Consider the following 13,290-nt stretch of genomic DNA (forward strand, 5'->3'; position numbering starts at 1 on the left):
GGAAAAATCCGGCATGACCATTGCTAAAAAAGGACATATCGAGCACCTGAAATTTGCCGGAACAGAAATTAATCAACACTCCGGCAAAAGATAGGCCACTCGGAGGTGTAACCTGGACATGACCGGCCACTTGGGCAACCACATACCCTATTTGAGCAACACAAGATATACATGGAGAATTGGCTGGTCTCACCTCGAGGTCGGAGGGGGTCGGTGATGGGGACGACAGCGGGGATGATGGAGGGGCTCCTTGATTTCTGCCAAAGCAAAAACACTATAAGTTATCACTAATACATCCCGAATAATTGCTTAAACTAAAAAATAACAAAAAATATGACATGTTCAACTAGTTCTATTAATTCAACTAATTCTTACTAAATATAAATTTACTATAAATAGAAAAAAACTAGTTCTTTCTAAAAATAAAGTAGTTCAACTAGTTATATTAATTATCTTACTAAAAATACATTAGTTCTATTAATTCAACTAGTTCAACTAGTTTATTAATTTACTTACTAAACTAGTTCAACTAAAACTAAACTAGTTCAACTAGTTTATTAATTTACTTACTAATTAATTTAAATACTTACTAAAAACAGTAAAAAACATCTATTATTATATATAAAAAGTGATTGACGGGTTAACTAGAAAAAAGAGAATTAGCTAGAAAATCTCACAATAATCAGAAACATCCGGCCATTAATTAGAAAGATCTTCTCTGAGTTTATTAATTATGACCGTTAGATCTTCGTAATGTTGTGGGCCTCCTAGGTTTTAGTTTTTTCTTAAGGATTCAGATCTCACGTGCATTGTGCCCTTCATCTACGCCTCCTTTTTCTAGAAAAAAAAATTAGATGTCACGTGCTGCATTGTGTCCTTCATGTACACATTTCTTTTTAAAAAGGAAAAAAAGATATTACGTAGTGCATACTGTGCCATTCATGCACGCATCCCTTTTTGAAAGAAAAAAACACATGTGGTGCATATTGTATCCATCACGTAAGCATCTCCTTTTAGGAAAAAAAATCTCACGTGGTGCATATTGTGTCCTTCATGCACACATCTTTATTCTATGGAAATTCATGTACACATCACCGTAAATTTCTAACCCAGTGGACCAGATCTTATATTGTCTTAAAAAGGTACCTCTCCAAAAACAATATATATCTCATGTGATGCATAGTGTCTCCTAATGTACGAACCTTTTTTTTTGGAGGAAAATTCATGTGTGTTATGGTATGTTTATTTGACGTGCACCCTATGAGGTAATCAATCAAGGGAAAAAGGCAAATCCAAGGATGCATCCGGCTCTCCGCAGAACCCGCTACATGCCGATAACACGTCGCTGACTAATGTCGGAGAGAAGACGGATGCGTACATGGAAAGCCGCAATCCCTGGACCCTCCATGGACACCTTCACCTCATAGCTCCTCCTCAAGAAGTATGACGGTGTCAACTTCCACATCAGATACTACATCCCGCTCTCCTCCTATTACTCGCCTCCACCGCCATGCTATCAAATTCAAATAAAATTGTCCACCAACTCCTTCAAGGTGATCATGTGCACAACCACGACCTCGATCGCTAAATGTCAAAAATACCGGTCATGTGTGTGTGCTTATTCCAAAGGTCACAAATAAGTAGGTAACCTCATCGTCTGCGTCGTGCATGCCTCAAGTCAGGACAAGGAGCAGGTATGGATTATATTTTTATATATCACTACGCAGTCGTTCTATGGAAGCATGATGCTGAGGGTAACCAGACCATGTTGTGGATCTCTTGCCAAGTTAGAACCTATGTTCGGACTCCGAACTCTATTTTTGTACCTTCAGCTACTTCTTGGTGTCATGTCCTCATATGCAGGAGCAATGTCGTTGTCCGCTCATGTACTCTTAGAGAAGGATAATACCATGCACGTTGTACAAGCTGCGATGTGGGCATTGGACAACCAAAATAACGAGTCTTATATATGGCGTGTGGTGAGATGATTCTTGGGGTAAATACGTACTAGCTGCAAGAAGCTTACTTCTGAAGGAGTTAATGCTATTTGAAGTATAAACCATGCAAGATACTTCTATCACGCAGACGCAACTTTAGCTGCTTAAAAAAATGTTTCATATGCACATGCAAAACACCAAGAGAACCAATCTCTTCAATTATTACATCATACACAACTCAACTACATATGCAGTAGATTATTTCTATGGTACATGCACGTATGCCTATTTACACTCTGTCCGATGCAGTCCTAAGCACAATCCTCCCGGATGAAATACATCACACATAGCGTACCCTCGGATACGAAAACCAACCTTCAATCTTTACATCATACACACCTAAAATACACATGGTTGATCTACCTTTTTATCTTCTGTCCATACCACCGATAAAAAACATTCAACTTGCAAATGCTTCCACATTGACATCAGCTTTGACCGGCTATCAATGGAAACACTAGCACTATGCAAAAAGAAACTTCCAACTGTCCTAAATCGTCCCGGAGAACTGATCACTTTTTATAGTGACTTGGTCCAGTGTGATCGAGCGCCACTATCTTTGATGACTCTCCTCAGTTGTCAAATCGACACACCACCAGTACATAACATCTTCTACAGAAATGCAATTACCTTAGATAATACATTTTATACTAAAATTCTATAATGACTAATTGAAAATGGATAAATGACACTTGATCGATGGATCTTGCTAAAAAAGAATATATCTACATTCTATATTACTTTGTAAGAAAACATAATGGACATGCGCATACAACACGGTTGCCACAATTTAATCCTTCTTTGACAATGTTTCTTTGAAATTATTAATTATATAGAGATTATTAGTTATACTAGATACTTTGGTACTCATCAAAATATATCAGTTTAATAAATTGATATAATATATCAATGACACTTTATTTATACTGAACAAAGTACTCATGTAGATAAATTGCACATTTGTAATCTAATTATTTTCATATGTGCCTGCTGAAATAAAAAACTGTAATACGTACATCCTGGATTAATTAGTATCACCAAAAAGCTTCCTTTGTTGTACTTATGTGTTCATTGTTTCGCTTGGAGAAAAAAAATTAACTATACATAAATCACACCCCTCCCCCTAAACCCCGCCCCAGTCGTAATATGACTCGCTGTACAAATCAAGATGCCTATTCCTAAGTTTTGGTCCTCAAACTGTATGGCACCTACAGTGCTAAATACATTGACAACTAGAGCTGAGACATGGACCATCATAGTCAAGGTCTTAATACTTTGGGACACAACTAACTTATCGACTGATTAACTTATTAGCACTGATACAATTTTATCAAATAATAAGGTACATTGATAACACTCACAATTTTCTTAGGTTCCCTTAGTAAAAGATTGCTACTATTCTCTTTGTGTGTAGGCCATGCAATATGATCATGCTTTCAATGGGAACCTATTATTCAACAAGTTTGAGTTAAAAAAAAAGAGGGCTACATATTGATCATTGAAGAGCAATCTCAAAAATTGCTCTCCTTTTCGTTAGAACTGTGAATGAAGTTGATGAAGGAAAAAAAATTCTGGACTATTAGTTGGAATTTCATGATGACGGCACCTAGGACAGACGGTTAAAAATTGATAAACAATGTTAAATGTACATGATCCATATTGAAGGTTATATTTAATTTGATTATATTTTCTAATTTTTTCATGTGCGCTTATCATCTACAATTTCTCATTAATAGTATTTTCCTCAAGCTTGATATATGAAATTTATTTGACAACATTATTCACTCATATATAGAATTTTTCTAAATATTTATATGAAATTATAAACTAATATTAAAAATCGAAATTAAAACATGCTGCCATTTTTTCATTACACAAATTAAATAATATGACATCATTACTAAACTGCCTAAAGTTCTAGCCCGCGCATCGAGCGGGCCACTCTACTAGTTATACAATAGTAAAAAACATCTACTATTAACCATACTGCCCTAGTTAACTAGTACCATGACTACTACTAATTAACATCTACTACTACTAAAAACATCTAGTACTAACTAAGCAGAGAGAAAGGGGGTGGGGGGCTTACAGAGAGGGGAGAGACGGTGGCGGGGAGGTGCTCAGCGACGGAGAGGTAGGGCCTCGAGGGCGGGCTCGGGATCGGGAGGCGGCGGTGCTGGGCGGGCTCGGGCGGCGGCGGTGAGGTCGAGGGCGGCGGCTGTGAGGTCGAGGGCGGCGACGGTGAGGTCCAGAGCAGCGGCGGGCGGCGGCGGTGAGGTTGAGGGCAGTCTCGGGCGGCAGCGGTGAGGGCAGGCTCGGGCGGCGGCGACAGAGGAGTAGGGGAGCAGGGGGAAAGGAGGACTTAGCAAAATTTTGAGCCCGTGGGTGGTTAAGTCAAAGTAGTAGTAGCGAGCTTTAGTAAACGCGCTATAGCTAATGTAGCAATAGCGCGTTTTACATAAAAACACTACTGATAAGTCTAAGCATGCATCAACAATATAGATTGGTCATCATTGATCTTTTTGTGTAGAATCCAAATAGTCAACATGAATCCTCATAGTACCTATATAGGCACTGGTGAAGATTCATATTGCAGCCACAAATCCTACACATATAGTTCAATGAAGACCAAGTGCTCGAGATAGTTTGAGAAGTAACATATTTAAGGTGGTAAGCACCTTGTTCGCTTAGCAGTATGAGACTAATTAAAGTTCATTAGGTGCAATACTTAGCAGCAGTGAGTTTTGAAGAAAAACGCTGCTACTAAGTACTTTAGCAGTAGCGCGTCCAGGGAAGGGCGCTACTACTATATCTAGCCTGGAGGCAACGCCGTGGCAATTATAGTAGTAGCACTTGTTTCACCTAGGGCGCTACTGCTACCGCGTTATTAGTAGCGAGCTTTTGTCAAGCTCGCTACTGCTAATTAGCAGTAGCGTTTGTTTTTAAACCGCCCTGCTACTAAGATTCTGTGTATAAGGTCCCTAGTAGTGTGGCGAAGCAACCCGCCTCACACCAGGCTCTCAGGTCCTAGATGATCATGCTCACCACTCCAGCCGGATGTCTAGCTTGTATTGCTTCCAATTTGGTTAAATTGCATCTGCTTAGCTTACACATTATACTTTTGAATATGACATGTCTTTCTGTTTTTGGTACACACTAGTACATCTGTGTATTAACCATGTTCTTACATCAAACTAATGTTCTTGTGTATCCCTCATCAGTCACTTATGATGAGGCAGTCAGGCAAGTGGACTACTCATTTAAAGCATGCAGTGTCAGCCTCCCGACATGATTCTCAAGAAACAGCAAGGCTAGATCAAGATAGTGAACGTAGCTTTGTAGTTGATTACCGCATTTCCCCTACACTAGCATCGTAGGTGCTTGCTCTAACTTGGCAGCATGATATGTGGTTGTATGTTGCATATGGTGTCTAGATTGTAATTCTTTCAATCTGGTTAAACTACATGTGTTATTCTGCTTAGCTTATACATTATACTCGTTAATGTGACGTGCCTTCCTGTATTTAGTACACTAGTCGCCAACCCGTGCATCCGCACGGGCTAGACAAAAAATAATTATCATTAAATATTACATGGTAATAATTTTAAAATTTATTTTAAATATTTTTCATATACTAAGTTATATGGACTAATTAATTAAATTTAGTTATTATTCTTGTTGGTTGTCTTGATTAGATATGAAAAAGAAATGATTTAGTCATATCTAGAATTTGATTTAATGCTTGACTTTTGGTTATAGTACTACTGTTGTCCCATATTATGAGAATCAACATCGTCATGCAATACTTTGTGTTGGTGTGGACAAACGAAGTGTGATGTTTTCAATGACAAATTTGATGCACATATATAATATGATGCTAACTCTTATATACAATATAATCTGATGTTAATATAAATTTTTAATGAAGTTAGCACTACCAAAAATGTAAAAATGGTCTATGTACAGTTATGTAGTATATTAACAAAAGAGTAGGTCATACGGATCAGTTCTTACTTAAGGCATGTTGACACTGATATCGATCAGTAGCTCTTCACCTTTGTGATTTTCATCATGTCCTGGTTCTATGGAACTGCCTGCTAATATTTTTGAGATTTTGCATGCAACAATAAAATGTTCTTGCTGTCCAACAATGCACACTTGGAGTGCTAAAGTCTTTTAGAATCATATATGGAAATATGAATTTGCATATGGCATCTAATAACAAAGGTCTACGGGCCATCAGCTATTGTTCCTTCAGTTTGCATGTCCAACAGAATTAACAACGCCATAGGAAATTATCTTCTTGCTGTTACCATTACATCAAACGGATGATAATTGAAAAGGAAATGGCCACATTAGTGTTCTGCTGGAAGAAGTACCTTTGGGTCGATTTCATCCTTCTAGGAGTCTAGCTGCTGTTTGAGTTCCTCCACCCGGTGAACTGCGTCATGCCTGAGCTCCTCCACCGGTGAGGTCTGCCATTGGTGTCACTAACGTGTTGGCCGCCAGCCATGTGTGTTTCCCAAGGCAGGATACGCAGCAAGCTTGCAGCCGCTCTCCGAGGTGGCAACGCACGCAGTCCGGTGCCAAGTCTTTTTGCAGGCTACAAAGTCTTGTGCAGCCAAAAAAGCCTAAACATGCATACAGATTACCTAGCAAGCTAATGTTGAAGGTATACACACATGTAGCACAACAGTTTTAGCAGTACCAAAGTACGTTGCCACTTGCCAGAATATGAAAAGCGAAATTATCAAGGTGTTACTGAAAATTGCATTTTTGTCACTTTTTGCATGCTTGACAACTGCTTCTTGGTCATCCAAGTGTTAATTATAATAATAATTCAAGTTAATATCGAGATATCTACTCTGATGTAATAGACTGCCATAAAACTTTTGATTTGGATTATATGAAAACAACCTTCTAAACTCTATATATTGCATGTTAAAACTTCTATCATAACACCCATGATAACAGAAAATGAGCAGTGGTGTACAGAGAAAGCACCAAAATTATCTAGAAATAATAGGTGTAGTTACACACTTCTAACAAATCCAAACATTGTACAATAAATTTTGTTTTTAGAAGCACTGGACAACAATAATTGTACCATACCTTACCAGTCAACATCTCATAATATTTTAAACTGTGATGGAACACCCATAAGACCTCGAGATTAACCATGTAGATTATAATAGACTTTAGGACTTCAGTCGCTTCTCCTTCTGTGATTTCCACGTGCTGCTCGCTTTAATGGTTCACAATATATATGGCATGAATACCTCAGTCAAAGCAACACTTAAGCTGACAATTAGTTAACATCATCCTGTGAGTGTCACACATATCAAATCCTTCCCCAATGTTCTATCTACTATGTGCTTACCTGTTTAGTTGGGACAGTATGTGTTGGTGGGCGACCAACTTGAAGTTGCATAGGCATCTGCTTGTTTTCTGAAAACCGTGTTACATCATCCCGTACAATCCTCTGCAGAAGTGGTTCCTTTTGCTTTTTCTCACACCATCACAGCAGCCAGATGCACAATAGGGATCATCCTCCCAGCCCTTTCTTCCCACCGTACCTACATTTGGTTGTGCAAGTCTCATTTGTAACACCCTTTCCATTACCTTAGTTGCTCCCTTGCCTTGATTCTGTAACTCCTATGATCACCCTCTCCTAGCAGGTTGTGGCACTCCTTATCTTCTGCAAGATGTCCGATATCTGCTACACTGCATCACCCGAGCAACGAAGACCGTTACTGTAGATCCAAAAAAAGATTGTGGCGAGGCTCGACTGTATAAAGTGTTTTCTTCTGCATCCATGTACCGTGGATGCCAACTTGGACTTCACATAAAGAAATAGCAGGTCAACACATAGAAAATCCTATTTCTCCTAGCTGAGGCAAACCATGAGCTACCTTGTTATTGTTATGCCAACTATGAAATAGGATACTATATATGTGAGATGTACAAATTAAATTAACATAGAAACATCAATTCTACTGAATTATTACTCATGATAAACTTAATGAATATGGGTTTGGCAAGGTTCACACTGTGACGTTGATTAATTTTAAACCTACGCCTTTGTGCATGCATCACACACCATAAATAATTTAGGCCTCTTGCTAGCGGGCTTAAAGATGGAATGTTGAGTACAGCCTACATGCATGCATGATGAGATAACCTAATGAGCAGTGGTCTGCAGAGAAAGCGACAAACTTATCTAGAAATAACAGATGTAGTTACAAACTTCGAACAAATCCAAACACTAGACAATAAATTTTGTTTTGAGAAGCACTGGACAACAAAAACTGTACCATATCTTACCAATCAACATCTCACAATATATTGAACTGATGGAACAGCCATAAGAGCTCGAGATTAACCATGGGAGCAATGACATGTACCTGGTAGACCCAATATTAATTAATTTTACCTCAAAGCGAAATCCTATAAGGTCCCTAAAAAATTCTGCATGGCCAATGCTCCTACAGCTAAATTCCATCGTCCCTGAAAGAATACCCTATCTCAACTTCTCCAGATTGAATCAGGATACATGAATCAGATGGCAAAGAAAATATTGTGTTCCTTACCTGAGATCCATGAAACTTGCTTTGGTGCAGAGTACATGTTCTGTCCAACGCTACATACAGCTGCACAAATTTGATGTCGATGATACAAACTTCAGCCATTGTTGCTGCCTCCTACCTGCCATGGAGTCGTGGAGCCGCAAAATATATATGATGCAGTGGAGAGGCCTTCTGGATGCAGATGCGGCTTGTCCATCATGCACTGGATGCTTCAATCGATACAGGTCGCCAGTTTCCTAGTCAAATTCGAGGAGAATACACGCAGATTTTCTTCTCCAGGGAGAGAGAGAGAGAGAGAGAGAGAGAGAGATTAAGGGAGGACCCCTCTCAGCGTACGTCCAATCTTAGGAGATGATGTCTCTTGGTTTTTTTTCTTCTGCTTGAGGGAAGACGCTTAGTTTATAGGGAAACCAAGAGAGACACGGTCTAGGTTGACGTGGGGAAGGTATGGATACGTGATTTGAGGAATGTACGTGGACTTTTTTTTCCTTTTGTTTTTATGAAAGAGATAGAGATTGCTTTTTCTTTTTAGCTTGAGAGGATGCTTTAATTAGAGGAGGAAGATACGGTGGATTATAAGTAGGATATTGTCTCATGTGGAGTCTATTCTTACAACTGATAAACGATCATGGGCCTTGGACAGTTTTTTTCCCACAGAATTTTAACCAAGAATTATAATGAGTCAATCTTTCCCGCAAAAAAAAGATTCAATCTACACCGTAATAACTCGGTCCCACCAGATTAACGGCTCCTAAAATCTGATTAACGTGGGAATTTCTTGGAAGTCTAGAATTAGTATAGGTATAGATAGATAGTACACCTGTCTATTAAGCATGTACTTACATAAAACTATTGTTTTTTTGGTATCCCACATCAATCAATATGACGAGACACCTTTAGTATATGCAGTGCGATATTAGTTGCATATTTTATATGATTTATAGCATGCATTGCTTCTAATTTGTTGAAATTCCATTTATGATGGGATGCTTTTAACTTGGCAGAGTCATATTGGTTGCATCTTTCATGTGGTGTCTAGCTTGCGTTGCTTCTTATTTGTTGGAATGGTTTTTGCTGAGTTTACACAAACAATTGTGAACATGCCATGTCGTCCTGTTTTTCGTACATATTCCATCCTGGTATCATGTGTTTGCCTTTCATCAAAGTAGTGATTGTCAGTATCATGCATGAATGAGTTCTGAAGAGAGAATTTTATTGCTTTTTCTTATCGGTTTTACTTGACAATTCAAAATCAATAAAGCAGAAGGAAGTTAGCAAGGTAGCGGATAAATGTGCTCCTTCCAAACGGAGGGCCTCTACAGTTTCTACTCCTCCACCCCCCCCCCCCCAAGATGATTTCCAAGACAACACATGCATAGACACTCAACGTAGTTGTGTTTATGATGAGCACGTCTCCCCTAGTGCCCCATCACCGGCGCTCCCTCTAACTTTGCACTGTTATATGTGGTTGCGTGTAATGTGTGATGTCTAGCTTGTATTTCTTCTAATTTTGTTGAATTCCATCTGCTTACTTTATACATTATACTTGAATAAGACACGTGTTCCTGTTTCCAGAACATACAATATCTGTCTATCACACTGTGTTCTTACATCAAATTACTACTATTGTGTAACCTACAACAAACATTTATCATAAGACATGTTTGACTTTGGAGCGTGATATAGGTTACATCTCGCATTCTTTTCTAGCTTGTACTACTAATTTGTTGAAATGGCACTTATGACGAGATAGTTTTAACTTGGTAGAGTGATATTTGTTGCATCTTTCATATGGTGTCTAGCTTTCATTGCTTCTAATTTGTTGAAATGCCTTCTCCTTATTTACACATCATAAGCTGTGAATATGCAATGCTGTGAATATGCAATGGCACTAATGACGAGAGACCTCTAACTTGGTAGTGTGATGTTGTTTGCATCTTGCATATGATTTATTTCTTGTACTGCTTCACATTTGTTTAAACGCCATTTATGATGAGACACTGTTAACTTTGCAGAGTGATATTTGTAGCATCTTTCATATGGTGTCTACCTTCCATTGCATTGCTTCTAATTTAGTGAAATGTCTTCTGCTTAGTTTACACATCATAGTTCTGGTTATCTCTTCCATCCTGTTTTTCGTACATATTACATCCTCCTATCATGTGGTTGTCTAACATCAAAGTTCAGTTCGTCTGTATCACGCATCAATTTGTTCTGAATAACTAAATTGTTTTATTCGTTTTTCTTGTCGGCTTGACTTAACATGGCATAGAGAAAGGGGAAGAAACACAGAATGGCAGGGAATCGGAAGCCGAAGAATCCTGCAGATTCTGCTGGTACTGATGGTGCAATAGAAGGTCAAAGTATAGCAGAAAATTCTACAAACAGGGTATCCCATGCTACAATTCTACAAATAGGGTATCCCATGCTACACGAGCTGCAGAAAAAGCCAAACAGAAACAAATAGCTGCCACCAAACAAGCAGAGACAGCCCTAGTTCTTGTAACACCTTCCACAGTAGTACCAGCTGCACGAGTTACTCGTGCGTCAACTGAGCTAGCAGCACGTTCCCAAGCTCCCTTGCCACCTGATACTACTTCCCAAGCACCCTTGACACAAGACGAGTTGGCAAGATCAGATGAACCTTGTGAGCTTCAGTAGCAAGAAGGTAGTTGCTGGAGTCAAGTTACAGTTGCATGCTTCTTTATATGTAGTCTCATAGTTTGATGTACACTAACACTTCCTATGTTTGTTGTTGGACTAGCACCTAGGCATAAGAGGAAACAAACATCAGGGATAATGCTCGATAGGTTAACTAAATCTAGAGGAGGAAGAATGGAGATCCGTTTTGAGGCAGGTTTAGGCCACGTTATGCTATAGAGTCAGCCAAGTTAGTATCAGAGGCATCGGTTCCTCCCAACATGGATTCAATACAGGAATGATAAAGACGAAACCCAGTTCAACACCTTCCTCGACCATGTATCTGTAAGTATGGTTATGTATGGAAACTAGTAATATCGTCTTGCTCTGTCCCATACTTTCTAGGTTGCTGATAATAAGACTCCCATTATTTTCAACAGATGAGGTTCAAGTTGGATAACCAAGATGATGCAACCAGAAAAGCTTGCACCCATGTTTTCAAGTCTGCTCTGCGACAATATCGGTATAACTTGAGGAAAACTCACTTTGAAGGCAAGGCTAACAATGAACTTTCCCAAACATCTCCAGTGGAAAATATATCGGATGAAGACTGGAGGGGCCTCGTTAAACATTGGTCTGATCCGAAGTATCAGGTATATTATATATATGTGATCAGATCACATGTTGAAGTCCTATTTACGCATGTGCCACACAAATCTATCTTCTTGTAGGTGAACTGTTCAAAGAACAAGGCCAACTGTACGAAAGTGAAATTCCAACAGACGACAGGATCTCGTAGCTATATTGCACACTGCGAGGCTCTTGTAATTAGCTGATGTTTCATTCTTTTCACTGTACCATATTATCAGATCTATATTGACTTGTTCCAAATATAGAGGAAAGCCCGCAAGGACCAAAGAGTACCTGAACCAAATGATGTGGAAATCTTCAAGGACTGTCACGCCAGCAAGAAGAAGGGCATGACTACACCAGTCAAAGCCGCTGTTATAAGTACTTAATCCTCATGCCTTTTAACTACTACTTACTCTGACTTGTGCCTTGAATTGCATGGTTTGCAGCCATGTCGGTTACTCTTTTCAATTTTATACACAATTATCTTAGCGTATCATTGCACCTTACAAGGTTTAAAAGAGAGGAGTGATGTTCCTTTGATCTTGACCTGTAATCTAGTTCCGTGCTGGACTTGCCCACACAACGTTACAATTGCATGTTTGTCTGTTTTCAGTTGTTTTGTGATATGAATGATGTCATACTATGCTTACCGTATCATAAACTTCGCCTCTTTATCCTTAGACCTCAATACAATGTGAAGAAATAGACAATACATTAGCGATGGTACATGGTCATATGTTTGGAACCTGCTTTTATTCTATACTTTGCAATAAAATACAACTAATATTTTACATGGGTTCACCAGAATAAGTTCTGTATATAGACCAAAGCTATTTTGTTTTGTTTTGGTGCCTCCTTAATATCTTCTGTTCTGGTACTACTAATGTAAAAACTCAAATTTTCAGCGAGCTATGGAAAAAATGGTTAAACCGCCACTTTCTGAACGTGGCGAGGCAACTATAACCGCAATGTTAGCTCTTGCTGCAGTGGGTCAGTATCTGTCCACTAACAGTGCCAAAAGCACGTTCCTGTGTAATACTGGGTTGGTTGTTAAGGCAATCTTGTCCAAACTGTCTCATGATCAAGATATGCAAGCTCAAAACAATGTTGTATCTGCGCTCCAGACACAAGTCCATTCCCTAACAGAGACCCTTTGTGAAACAAGGAGAGACATTGTTTGATGTCGTCAAGATATGCATGGTTTTGAAACCAGATTATCAGACATTTTCTATGTTGTTCAGGAGCCTAGGAGAAATGAAGGCGAAGGTTATGATGCTCCATTGGACAATACGGCATGAAAACATAACAATCAGGTCAAATGAACTGAGCTTCTGAACTTCTATGGTGCATTTATCTGCTATACTGTTAACTTTTATGCCAACCTTCCTTTTGTTTTATAGTTGTAATTTGTTTTGGTGCGATACAAAATTTGT

The 13,290-nt window shown here is 38.9% G+C and overlaps 1 long non-coding RNA gene across 1 annotated transcript; it reads right to left on the reverse strand.

The window, feature by feature from the left end:
* Positions 1-2,228: 2,228 nt before the first annotated feature.
* Positions 2,229-8,931, reverse strand: LOC123160861 (uncharacterized). Its single transcript, XR_006480432.1, has 4 exons — positions 8,588-8,931; positions 7,378-8,504; positions 6,377-7,298; positions 2,229-2,609 (listed from the first exon to the last, which is right to left on the reverse strand). It is a non-coding gene; the product is annotated as an uncharacterized lncRNA (long non-coding RNA).
* Positions 8,932-13,290: the final 4,359 nt, after the last annotated feature.

The sequence above is a fragment of the Triticum aestivum genome, chromosome 7B, assembly GCF_018294505.1.
Source record: "Triticum aestivum cultivar Chinese Spring chromosome 7B, IWGSC CS RefSeq v2.1, whole genome shotgun sequence".
Classification (NCBI taxonomy): Eukaryota; Viridiplantae; Streptophyta; class Magnoliopsida; order Poales; family Poaceae; genus Triticum; species Triticum aestivum.